Below are 14,645 nucleotides of genomic sequence, written 5' to 3'. Positions count from 1 at the left end.
AAAGAGTTGAAGTGGAAGACCCAAAAATGATTGTATAGAGGTGAGAAAGGTTGAGTCTTCATTCTGTCACTGATTGTACAAACAATTTTAGAAAGATTGTCAGTTAGGCTCCAAGCACCACATTCCTGCCTGCCCACAGTTATATTTATTTATGTATGTTTATTAATTCTTGCAAATTTCATAACAAAGACATACTGTTTTCACGACAGTTTGTAAACTATAATAATCTGCTACTACAAACGCTTCTTAATATTAGAGACCAAAAAACAAATTTCTGGCATCCCAACTCTGTGGCAAAAGAAACACCATACTTCATATGAATTCCTCCTTTACAAGCTACAAACCATTTCCCTGCGGACAAGAACTGAAAGGGCATCAAGATGTTGCCAAGATAATGACAATCTGTAGATAGAAGAGTCAGATTTAGCCTGGAGCAATTCAACATTTTCTTAATGGTGTCAGCCATGGCAGCGGCACAATCCACAGCAGGTAATTGAATTTATTTCTGTAATAATATTTACTGTTGCTGTTTAGACAAAACATCTCAGCAAATGAAATGCTGCCTCAAAGAGTTCTGCATTATCTTAAATAAATACGGTTCCTGAAAAATTCATTTTTGGTAGGGTATTGGAGAAACATCTCTGTTCCCATGTAACAGCCACTGGAGCATACAGTAGGGACATTGCATGTTTATTTTCAGTTTGCTTAAACTGTCTTCTCTTTATATAGTATTATTGAGACATGAGTCTTATACCAAAGTGCACTGATAGGACAGACATTTTTCGTAAAATTGGGAAATACACAGTATAAACTGTGTGGATATTTAGCATAATTTAATATATGCATAAATGTAGTCCTGTCTTAACTGGAGGTATTTTCACACACTGAGAAAAGAGAAATCAATGGTAAAATATTTTTTAAAAGCTCACTATACTGTATTGTGATTATATTTTACTGACATGCTTACAGCATTGTAGGTTTCTTTCCCAAACATTTAGGATAAACGCAGTTTTGCTGTATTTAACAGATTAATAATATATAGGTAGGCACAGTTTGGTTAATGATTATAGTTAGACTTAGCAAAGGGAAGTGGTACTCATGGATTCACAGCTGGGTACTAAAGCACTAACAAGGAGTTGGCGGCAATAACTCCAAAAGACACAGCTTGCCAAGATGTGTGCAGACTGGATGGCTGGATACCAAACTACTTGAGGGAGTGGGCTGATTAAAAGGTCAGAAATTCCCAAGGCCATGTATTTCACAAAGCTGATCATACTCAGTGTTGAGTCTGTGCAATATACACACTGATTTATTGAAACAATTTCTAGCAACCTAAGAGATACATAATAAAGTATATTTTAAAATGGGGATTACCCTAAAGCCCCAAGCCTCATCTTTCATTCCACCTACTGTTTGATTATACACTTTTATGTTATCGTGTGCTAATGTGCATGTAAAAAATTTAACAATTTCTTCTAAAAGTAAAATTTGTACACTGGGATAGGTTTACATTTGTTATGGTTTGTAAATTGGCACCATTTTTCATGCAGCAAATGCACTACCAGGAAAAGTAAAATCCGCCATAGAATCACATACAGCTTGGCAGGTTAGGAAATGGGAAAGGTTTCCTTGCTGCTTGTGTTTTTCCCACATGTGTAACCTTAGCTGAAGTGCCTTAACACAGTCATACATTTCAATTATGACTTGTTTACAGCCTTGCAGTTTCACATTTAAATTGTTGAGCTGTTCGGTTATATCCCAGAGAAATCCCAAATCACACAACCACTTTGCATCTGAAAGCTGTCTAATTTATTTCCCTTTATTGTGCATGAAAATTTCTATTTCTTGACGCAATTCAAAGAACCTTGCACTGCACCGCGTCTGAGCCAGCGAACCTCAGTGTGGGGCAGCAATCACCATATTGAGCATTAAAGCCCGCACACAACAGACATGACACGGTTTTTGCTGGGGCAACACGACAAATTCGCTGCGAAAACACAGTGCACACCAAAAGCAACCACAGAAACAACACGAAAGCTGGAAATTTGACAGATCTTTCAGAAAGTATGATTACTAACAAATGCCATAGAAAATGACTTATTATTATAGGTCAGGGAAATTAGGTACTGTAAGTATGATCTTTACCTCCATTTTCAGTGAAAGTGTGTGATGGGGTGCCCACCCCTTGTGTCCATTTTATTATTTATGTAGGTATTCATTTATTATTATTATTATTATTATTATTATTAGTAGTAGTATTAGTAGTAGTATATAAATATATTGTGTTTATGTGCAGATGGATGAAAGCCATCTGATGATTATTTATTATTTAAGATCACGGCAAAAAGCTGTGTGTTTGTGTTTTGTTATAATAATAATAATCACAAAGTGAAACTGCTTGATTTCAAACCACATGACATGAAGCTGTTCTCTGATTGGTCAGTTGTGTATTTGTCGCTCGACGAATTCGCAAAAATAGGATCAGTTTCTATTTTTTTTCATCGCTCGCGTTGGAATTTGTGTCGCGGCGACATCGTTGTCGTGTGCTTCTTTGGTGTGAAGAGCGCTATTGAAAAGCAGAGGTTTTGTTGATTTTCTCGCGTCACTTTGTCGTGTCGCTCATCGCGTCGCGTCTGGTGTGTAAGGGCCTTTATTAAGCTCGTCAAGCAACTTTCGCCCTGATGAAATTTATCGTTTTCACAACCGTGACCATTATGTGATTCATTTTCAGCACCTTCCCACACAGCGCTTGCTGGTGTAGAATACAGTGGTATGTTATAAGTGTCATTGGTCAATTCACCTCCTGTAGTTTTTTGCACACCAAAGCAACAAGCCCATTTTTTTCACCACACACAGGAGGCGCTCCGTCTGTTGTTGTCAATCCAACTATTTTCTCACACTGTAATTTCATGTTGCGCGCACACTTCTCAAGCTGTTGAAATATATTGCTTGCTGTGGAAATGAGGTGCATAGCTGCAACATCCAAAAGCTAATAGTGAAGTCTGCATCAACACCCCGGTTTAAAAATAGATAACGCAGTATCAGTATCTGTGTTCTCGTCAATAGCAGTAGAAAAGGCTACGAAATCGCTTGTTTTTTCAGTGAGCTCTCTTGAAGACCGGTAGCTAGATCATCCACTCTTTCAGCCACAGTATTTCTTGAAAGACTGACATTGGAAAACACACACTTTTTCTCAGGACAGACTATTTCTGAGACTTTATTTAAGCATGCAGTCTTTTACAAAAGCACCATCAGAAAAGTGATTTGACAACTTTGTGGTTAGCTCTGACAAGGTAACTTGCCTTTACTGCCGCATCACTTTCACTTTTTGCCTTTTTAAACATGTTCGGCTGTAAATCAAGGGTTCTTTTTAATTCGGCCAGCATTTCTTGCCTTTGCTTTCCTTCAAACTCGCCATATTTTTCTTTGTGTTTCGTTTCATAGTGGTGCCTTAAATTGAATTTTTTTTATCACCGCAATACTTCCCTTACATGCCAAGCAAATGGGGTTTTCTTGCTGCTCTACAAATAAATATTCAAACTCCCACCTTTACTGAAACAATCTGCCTTTCTTTTCTTGGAAATTTTGATAGTTATATAGTTTTTGACAGCCAATAGGCTACAGTGTCTAAGCACTTGAGCACCAAGCACGAGATATGATTGGCTGTTTCTCGCTGTCTTCTGAGCTTCCCGCTACTTTTCTGATGGCTGATGGGATTTGGAGTTCTTACATGTAATAACCCAATAGACTCAAACTGGGCCGGGCCAAATTACACCGTAATGATTGAATGAACTTTGTGGTGGGCCGGATAAAGTACCTCCAAGGGCCATATTCGGCCTGTGTGCCTTGAGTTTGACACCCCTAATCTAGTATAAACTAGTTGGCTTTGAAAATGTGGAGTTAATAAAATGCTTATTGAACAAACACTTAAGTAGTTCCAGAAACTGGCTTAATATTCTTTTTCAAGCAAAAAGCCATTTAATTAGCTTACTATAAGTGCAGGAAACAGTATGTTTCATGAAATATGTAAAGAAATCTGACATCTCATAAAAGCCAGCAATCATATGAGCACAGGACAAATAAAAGCCATAAATTATTTCCAGATATTATCTTTTTTCTTCATTTGTTTGTACTGTTTAAAAACTACAGGATTTAAACAAAAGTATGTGGAAAAAATATGTTTCCTATATATAGAACAGTCCAAATATAAAATAACTGACAGACTGTAAAGGAAGGGATTGGGGTCAGAGGATTTGAACACAATTTCCTGACACTGATTGACCAGTTTCAAGTGGATTAGCGTGGATCACAAAACTCCAATTAAACTGCCTAGTTCAGACAAACTGCCTGGATAGGCTATAGTGATCTAAAGGGAGGTTGGCTTGACGTGCATTAGTGCATCAGTAGAAGAAAACAGAGACGTATCCTGCATTGTTTTGGCCTGAATTATAACCTCACTTGCTGTTCCATTGGGTATAGTACATTTTTCTTTTTTAAGACTCATGAACTTTCCATTTTGACTTAGCAGGATGTCAGTTGCTTAAGAAGGAATTTAAACTAGATGGGCATTTGCCTAGCTGAGGAAATGATGCCAATGTAGGCATGTAAACTGTTATGCCCAATTACACCGTGTAACAATTTTTTTTTTTTTTTTTGGTTCCTGGGTAGTAAGTGTTATTTCCTAATTGTTTATGCCTCAAAAGTATAGAAAATGGCTATTATTCCTCTCAAACTTTGCTTTTGTGACCAGGACAGTGATATTTTAAAATGTACCTATTTTCCAGAACATTCCAGATAGATTCAGTGCTGAGTAAACTTGGAGTAACTTCTAGAACTTTCCAGTAATATAAATAGTAGTATAAATACAGGGGCCTTAAGCCCACCAGTTCAGTTTAGTTCCAGATGCCTAAGTGGATACATATCTGCATTTTTCTGAGATGGCATCAAGAGGCTGCAATGGTGGCATTCCTGATGGGTCTCCAAGGCGGTTTTACCAAGTTTCCCTGCTATCTTTGCCTTTGGGACAGCAGGGACACCAAGGCGCAATACCACAGGCGGGACAGGTCACAGCGGACCGAGTTCTCTGTGGGGAGTCAACGTCAAGTGGGAGCCACTGGTGGACCCCCGGAAGGTGCTGATGCCACCACTGCACATCAAATTGGGCCTTATGAAACAATTTGTCTAGATAAGGAGTCGGCAGCCTTCAAGTACCTTCAAGACTTCTTCCCTAAGCTGTCTGAGGCAAAGGTCAAAGCCGATGTCTTCGTCGGACCACAGATAAAGAAGATCCTGGAGTGCAACTAATTCCCCAAGAAGCTCACTAATAAGGAGAAAGCGGCTCAGAACAGCTTTGTTGCAGTGGTTCGGGGCTTCCTGGGCAATCACAAGGCCGAAAACTATGTGGAGCTGGTTGAGACTCTGGTGAAGAACTACGGCACAATGGGCTGTAGGATGTCCCTCAAAGTCCATATCCTTGATGCTCATCTTGATAAATTCAAGGAGAACATGGGAGCATACTCAGAGGAGCAAGGCGAGCGCTTCCACCAGGATATACTGGACTTTGAACGCCGCTACCAAGGACAGTATAACGAGAACACGATGGGAGACTACATTTGGGGGCTGATTCGTGAAAGTGATTTACAGTATAATCGTAAATCCCGAAAAACTACTCACTTCTAAATCTTGTGTAGTCATTTTTGTATTACTTTAGTATAAATACATGTTCATTTGGATTCATATGTTGTTTTTTTCCGACTTTATGTGAACGAAAAGACCATTTTCTTATTGGAAATAGGTACTTTTCAAAATATCACTGTCCTGGTCACAAAAGCAAAGTTTGTGGGGAATAATAGCCATTTTCTATACTTTTGAGGCATAAGCAATTAGGAAATAACACTTACTACCCAGGAACAAAAATTGTGTTACATAGTGTTATTAATAGTTAGTGGTTAGGTGTTTGAGGTAACAAAATCATGCACCTACAATTATTAGAAAAGTTGGTGCATAGTTTAATTGAAACCAGACAAATGGCTAGGTATTTGTAGAACACTTAGCAGGTTCAGACTTTGCTCTGCTCAATTTATTGAAGGTCTAAAACCATTAAACCTTCTCTAATAATTGGCGATCACCTTTTGTCTTCAACAGTTTTCCCACGTCAGTAAGAGGTGAACCAAGTGTATTCATAACATAAATCACAACAGCAACAGCCTGTGTCCGTTGATAAAACAGTGTCTAGGACTGGCTAAGAGAACTCAAATACTCATTGGGGAAAAATGCACTCACAGGCTTTCTTTCTGATTTTGTCTCTGTGTGAAATAAACAGATCTAATTTCCTGGCAGCATTCTTATAACTAGGAGTATTAAAGATCACCGCTATTAAGATTAACTGCAGTTTAGATCATTACAATTGAACCCACACTCCTTTTAATATTATCTCACAGAACTATTCCCTTCCAAAATACTGTGCTATAGTTATACCCCCAATCACTGAAATTCTGCATGAGCAAAATAAACAAAGCACTCCTTGTACATTCATGGAGCGTCTGGTTTATATAACAAGTACAATGTATGGAAAGAAAAGTCTGAAGCTATATTGAGCATCTGAAACTGGGTTCATTTATTAAATCAGTCTCTGCATTTGCTTAGCAATGCATTCTAATTTGGAGCAGAGTGATTTTTCCATTTCATTCCGTTGCTAGTATCTGGTCAAAAAAAAGTTATACAACTCGGAAAGCTATTCAACTCAAATCTTTTAACACTTGTGTAAATGATTGTTGCGTCCCCTCTCACTAGGGCTATTATTTTTGACTACACCACCCCTTAATTATACCAGGAGTAAGGAGAGCTCTGGATTGAAAAATCTTCCATATAGTGTGACCCCCGCTTGAGTCCCTTTCAACCAAATTAAAGAATAGAGGAAAAATGTGCATATGGTTTAAACCTTACCTAACATAGGCAAGGTGTAATTTATTTAAATACAACAATTCAGACAAAAGAATACTTAATACAGATTATCTTCTTTGCTAACTAACAGCAGTTATATGTTGCAGAAGGTTCAAATCTAAAACACAAGATTTGGTTGATGAAGCACAATTAAGTCAGGACAGCCTCTCCAATATACCACGGACACCTGGAGAAGAACGTGCTCAAGACAAAGAAATACAAAATAAGTGTTTCAATACAAAATAAATAAACAAAACCCAACAGTAATTAATAAACCAAATGCCAACAAATCTTAAATGTCAATACTTCAATACCAGATACACAGTAGTCTATTTAACATATATAAAATGCCACGTATATTCTGTTCTGGTTATTAGAACCAACCAGAAAACATTGTTGACAATAATGAAAACTAGACACAATTCAAAAGAAGCAAAACAGTGGCCAACATGTCTCCTTTAAAACTAAAACAAACAAATGCGTGACCACAAGAACACAATTCAGACAGTTTAGTTCAAACAAAACACCAACTACGTTCATTTTATTATTTATTAAAACCAAGTAAATTGTCTAAAATAATTAAAAACAAAACAATACACACGATACCTGGTGACCCGAACTGATCAAATCGTCTCTCATTTCACTGTTCACCCTACAGTACCAATAAAACAAAATAAAAGCATTTAGCAACAGGGGACATCGGCACACAGCAAACAAAGGGAGAGAGAGAGAGCAATTCTCTTGTTTAAATCTTACCTCAGCAGTAGCAGGGAGACCCAAACATATGGAGGATAATTCATACCAAAATTAATAAATAAATAAATACATTTTTGAGGATGCTAATTTGAATGGTTTCTTCAGCCATCAGTTCTCGATTCTACGCTGACTAACCAGCAGACCAGTTGGTAGATAATCGAACTCAGCAGCGCCAGTTTCCCGCCCTTCCAGTATAATTGACGCTCAATGAGAAATACTAGAGTGAAAAGATGAAAAAACAAAATAAATACAGCAATATAATGTATTTCAATTTGCATTTATTTATTTATTATTTTTGGCACAAATTATCCTCCATATAAACAAAGCAGCCACAGCTTGATTTACCAAGTGCCACTGCAGCTCTCTATATGGTAGCATGCACGGGGGTAAGCAGCAGCAGTGCTGATAGGTGAAGTAATCACACACAGATACATAAGCCCGATATACACCGCTTGTTCAGCGGTATCGGCATTATGCTTTAGAGCGAGAGGTCTGGGGTTCGCTACCGCCCTCCGCCTGTGTGTGGATTGCCTTGCCCTCTGTGATGCGCCTGCCTGCGTTAACTAAGATTGCTACAATATACAGGTGAGCAAATTGCTGGAAAACAGCGTGGCGTTAATTCAATCATTACTTATTTAAAAGTAATTAGCAAAAAAGGTCTCACTTGCTACGCAGTGTATATTAACTGTTCAATCATTTTAACCTCATTGTGTCAATAATCATGAAATGTACCAATTTTGCTAAAAGATTACATTTTCAAAGTGTTTTTTATGAACTGTTTTTTGACATCATGTTAATGTTACAAAATGAAAAACAAAACACATTATGAGAACTTGAAATATATAACTTAGCTGTTTGGTTCTCGTTTTGTAAAATCAACAGGTGTTTTACCTATTTAAAAACATATGAGTTCATTATGGACGTAAACACTTAAAAAAAAAAAAAAAAGAAAGGCGGTAAATCTGTCCAGCTCTGCATCGAATGTTAAAACTATGCTTTGCATATCACAGGTGTTTTGTAACTTCTGTAGGATTTAGGCAAGAAAGGGGTCATGAGCAATTGAAATGTACAGTAAATACATTTTGAGAGTATAAAGAAGAAGGCCGCACTTCAAGCAGGTGGCCTACACATTAAGGAGAATGAGTTATTTAATGGAGGTGGGAAGAAGTTTAAGGCAGCTGGTGTAATTTGACATTCATTGACATCACTTGCCTGTGTAAAATAAGATTACTGGCATGGTAGTTAATCTGTTTTAAATTAATAAATGTAACTGTCTTGCTATACTAGATAACATGTTGGATTGCACAATGTGTTTCATTTACAAATATGGCTTGCTTTGCCCTGTAATGATAACCGTCTGTAAAGACAATGTTTGTACACAAGCTTTCCTTGATTTATTACAAGGTAATTACTACAAACATAAAGGTTCATTAAACTTGTTTAATAAATGTATTACTGCTGTATAAGCGTCACTTAAGAAAAAAAAAAGAAACATCTCTTGAAACACCTCTTGATTCTAACATGCTGGTATCGTAGGGAATTAGTAGACTGGGGAAAAAGTGGATCACACAAGCGCAGTAAGGCAAAAGGAAGGCGCGGCAGCAGTTTGACTAAAGGGGAGGTTAACTACATGAATCAACAATTTTCTATCTGGTCATTTTATTTGCCAGATCGTGTGGTAATGTGTTCACACACCACTTTCTTTTTTATTTATTTATTTTCGGTCTGTAAAATATATGTGTGATGCAAAGTGTTCAGTTATACTTAAACTTACATCTCTCTTTATACTTGGCCTAGTGTTAAATGCTTGTCAGCTTATTTCTGTCTGTAAACATGTCATTGTTAATCAGAGGTAGTTGATGTGTGATCGCAAAGATTTATTTACTTTATATTATGTTTTTACACGTCAAAATGTTGTCAATCTTTAATCAAAATGAACATGTTTTAGTAATATATTCTAATGACATACAATCATACATTATTATTGTAGTATTGCAAGGTCTATTATTATTTTGTCAGTAGGCCTAGCGTTAACTATCACAGTTAACAAAGACGAAGCATTTTAACATCCTAGTTTAAAAAAAAAATAAAAATAAATCAAACATGATAGCTAAATTAGTAAACATGTTTTTATTGTTTTTTGTTTGAATAGAAACAGGAGTTTTGTCATGTAACCTCTGTACTTAGGTTGGAAAAGAGTACTGTCTGTAAAAATAAATGAAAGAACAAAGCACATAATAATAATAATAATAATAATAATAATAATAATAATAATAATAATAATAATACAAGTGCATCAGTGATTGCTGTGCATCGTGGCCTAAGTTAGTAACCGTAGCATGGAGCCCAATTTTGTACATGACTGAAAATTGTGCTTTAACTTTTAGATAACCGCACACTTACCTATCCTTACAGTACTGCTTACACATTAAATATGTAACAAAAACATCTCGAGTTGCTACAGCGTTTGTTAAACAAACAGGCATATAATGACACACAGTTAATTTTAAATGATTTATTTTTAGTTAACATATCCGATCAACTTTTTCCCTGGGTTCAATCCCCTAATTCCCCAGACGTAGTACTAGTACAGTGATCTATGCGTAAACCTTAGAAACAATGGAACCTCCCCTTTAAATTCTAGACAGCAATCCACTTTTTCCCTGGTCTTCTTATTCCCCAGGACACCAGAACAATCATAAGCTTTGTATAAGCTGCTAAAAGTGTTCTTGGAGAGCTCACTAAAACCAGCTCAACCTTAAGACCACTTTTCTTTTAAACAATGCAACAATTTCCTTTATGAACTAAGGAAACTACGTACAACAAATGCTAACCCAGGTTGATTTTCATGAAACCTTCATGAAACCATGCTAGTGGGCGACGGGAATGCAGTGTTTTTCAACTAATTAACCCAAAGGCCACTAGGGGGAATAACTGAAGTTAATGCTTGCAATTCCATAGCCTACTATCACTATAAAAGGCCGTTTGACTCAGTGCTTAGGCTGCAAACATATTGGGACCTGACAAATATAGGAGGTAAAAAGTCAGATAAAATCAAGTTGGATTTGTTCTAAATTATTATTGACTTCAAATTACAAAACATAAACATTTTGTATCTTGGCCCTTTTTTGTGTACAGGTATATAACGTCTTTATACTAAGGCATATTCAAAGCAGTGTCTCTGCCAAGATGGAAATAGAACATGGAGGGCAGTATTCCAACAAGGGACAGCTTGTGTTCCAGTACTTGCTCAAAAAAATAAACCCAATGGACCTTTGGATGACTGTGGCTGTGTAGTGTCGAGAGATCCGGGGTTGTAAAGAAACACACGCACACCTTGGTGAGTTATCGGTCAACTTGTATTTATTCTTGCTGCTTCTGTTACATACATTAAACTAAACTCCACTTCCTATATAGACTAACCTTTGACTCTCTCCCTGGCAGTCTGTCTGTGTATTCTACAAACTCTGGACTGGGCAGTAACCAATGGAATGGAGCTACTACACTACAGGCTGATATAGCATACAGTATCTGTAATTGTAGCAAACATTCCCCAGTTAATTCTATAGTACACTGAGACTTCCAAGACTGAAAATCAAGATTCCTTGGAAGCTTTTCCTTGACTTAAATTCAGAGATGATTTCATTTCCCAGTTAACCCATGCATAAGAATGACACACTCCACAAAACCACAGCTGCACGCAAATCAAGCCCTCCGAGTTGGCTCACTCCTTTGATTAGATTTTTTCCCATCCAGCTCTTTTATGATTCATTCAGTTCCCTTGCTGTTTTTCTGTGAATTTCTGCATGTTCGGTATCACTCACATCTTTTTTTTTTTTCTGTTGTATCCTTTTGTATGCTTGTTATATGCTGTCATAAAGTGATACTGCTAGATCAGGGTTAAAGGTACTGTAGTTTTGTTTTAATATAAAACGATTTAAATTTGAAATCGAGATCAACCATTCCAATAGTTGTCGTTTCTCTGTGCTGTATGCAGTACCCAATCAGTAAAAAATATCCTTTTTGTAAGTGCTAATACCCATATAAAGATGACCATAACATACGCTGTAGATTAAAAATACATAGAAAGTGCAACAAAGCATAGTAAAATGGTAATGTATGCACGGTAAGCACACATACAAATGCTACCAATCTTTTATAAGTGCTATTGTTTTATATTGATGTTTATTACATGGGAACATAGATTACAGGAGAGTAAATGTCTTGTTTCAAACCGTTGCCAATACAACAATATTGGAACCCTACTGGTCAAACTAGAACAGCGAAATTTGTATTGCATTTTACAGGTTTTGGTTCTATGTTTCGAACGTGCCGGCAATGTAAAGAATATGCATTTCTGATTTCCCTATCCTACATACCTAAGCTTAAAAGTAGTACTTTTAACCTTACAAAATGATCTGAAACCACGATTACTTAAGTCCCATGCATTTTGTGTGCGACCAGTCCCAACTACAAGCAACAGAGGTATGCATGCATGTTTAGTTTACTATTAGTGTTAAGAACTATTTTATGTGGAGACATTCTTTATATATATATATATATATATATATATATATATATATATATATATATATATATATATATATATATATATATATATACACACATACACACACACACACACACACACACATATAATAATGCTGAAGCAGTTTTCCTTTTTGTGTAACACAGGGTTATGGTGTAAGTGAGATGTTCATTACATAACATTTTAGTATCAGAACTACCATATCCCAGAATCATGTTTAATTTAATTTAATTTAAACACGATTCATGTGTGGCTGTTTTCTGCAATATATTTATTGTCCAGAAATCCAAACATTTCTAAAGACAGCTGCAGGCCCAAAAGCTTAATTGTTATACAATTTTATGCTGTAGAAAGCACTTGCAAGCACATTTAAAAAAAAAAAAAAAAAAAAGCTCAAGCTTTATAATAATAATAATAATAATAATAATAATAATAATAATAAATAATAATAATAATACTCCTATTATGAGGAAAAGACGTGTACGTAACATTATAAATATAAAGTATTTATTCACACTGTAAAAAAAGATTAAATATTCTTTCTTTTTATTCAGATATCAAGCACAATGTTTTTGTTTCTAATTTAATCATAATTATAATTGAAATCCTTAAACCTAGCAAGATGTTCCCCTTTTATGTAGTTCATTTGATTCATCACACTCCACAAAATGCTTAATTCATGTATTCAAGAGGATTTCAGTTAAATTGGGAGTAAAGTACAAGCCCACATAATCTATTCATAACAATATGTGCTATTGTGAAACCAACTAGGCTGATAAATGCAAGTGGTACTGTTTGCCCACATCTACTTAATGAAATGCCAGAGGCGGTTCTGCCTGGTAATTGTAAAAATAGCTGCTTATTAAGCTTTTACTGACACTTAATAGAACATGTTCATATTATATTAGTAATGGCTCCCTACAATGGAAGCAGTGACAAGTCTATCAAAAATGAGGCCTAGCTTGTGGTAGGAAATGCTGAGTTTAATTGAAAAGCTTGGCCTTTTCTTCTATTTGTGACTTGTAGGAGTTGCTGGTTAATTAATTACCTGCAATACAAAATTCTGAAAGAAACACTCAGTTTTATTTGCTTCATGAACAAATATAGAACAGAAAGTACATGAAATGCATGGAAAAGTTATGTAAAGTAAATTACAAATACAAAAAAGAAAACATGTAACAATTTACAGAACTACATTTTGCTCCTGCAGTTTCACGTGTCATCATGCATGATCAGAAAATAGCATTGCTAATTACAACATTGCATAGTGCTGACGGCATCCATTTTGGTTTCTGTAGAATGCTATATAATTCAAGGGCTTTATTACTGCTGGCTGTTTCTATGGCTGGCTTCCCTGTATTTATTTGTAAAGTATTACTAAGCATTAGATGCATCTCGAACACAAGAAGTAGCAATTATTAATCTGTTTCACTGTTCGAAAGAAGGTTAGAGTGACCTAAGCATATTCTGTGTGGATTGTGTAGGGGCTCTTTATTTTATAATTGTTCTCTATGTACTCTCCAACTTTTTTTATATAGCTTATATAGATCATGCTACAAGCCTACAGTTGGTCTGATAAGCTATTTCACCCTGAGGGCCAAAGCTGAGGCCCCAGGAACCTTTCAAACATGACAGGAACTCATCTGTGCAATAGTAACTCAAACACTCACAATGAAAATTTCAGCTCAGTGTTTATTGTGTATTACATGAAAATTGGAATCGTTTTGTCGTTAACTGGGATTTCAAACCCTATAACAACAAGCCAACATCACACACCCTGCCATGCTGAATCACTGATTCCATTGACCGACTTTCTTTATTAGAATTATCTGTTTATTTATTTATTTATGACACAATACATTGACGATGACTTATTGTCAAAACGATTGTTACATTTTTTCATGCAGGGTCAAAAAAGGAAATAAACTGGCAGTTGTCTTCGTTCTGATAAAGCCCAAATTAAACAGTTGTCAATGGCTAAACATATTCAGGGGAATAAAGGAAGTTGTTAAAAATATAAAAAAGTATTGAAAAAAGGGTTCAATTAATGGAAGAAATTATCACTATTGAAAATCAACATTATATTTTTAATTGTGGGAATGGGAGTTGCAAGACTAATTATGATCAAATTATTTAACAAAAAATAAAAAAAATATATATTTTAAAAAAGTATGCTTGAAAAGACAGAAGCAAAACACCAATACAAACCAAATAACACGAATGACACGTGGGTAAGAGAATAATGTAAACCTGAGCAATTCTACCTTAAAGTGGAGAATTGAACCACAAAGCCAGGGAGACCGTAAAGTTGAAGCAAGGGAAAGTGGAATGTTGGATTGCACGGTTATGTCATATTATGTCATATTATGAAACTTTACACTTTAGAAATGGCCCTTTG

Source organism: Polyodon spathula, chromosome 2, assembly GCF_017654505.1.
Source record: "Polyodon spathula isolate WHYD16114869_AA chromosome 2, ASM1765450v1, whole genome shotgun sequence".
Classification (NCBI taxonomy): Eukaryota; Metazoa; Chordata; class Actinopteri; order Acipenseriformes; family Polyodontidae; genus Polyodon; species Polyodon spathula.
This window is presented reverse-complemented; position numbering follows the sequence as displayed.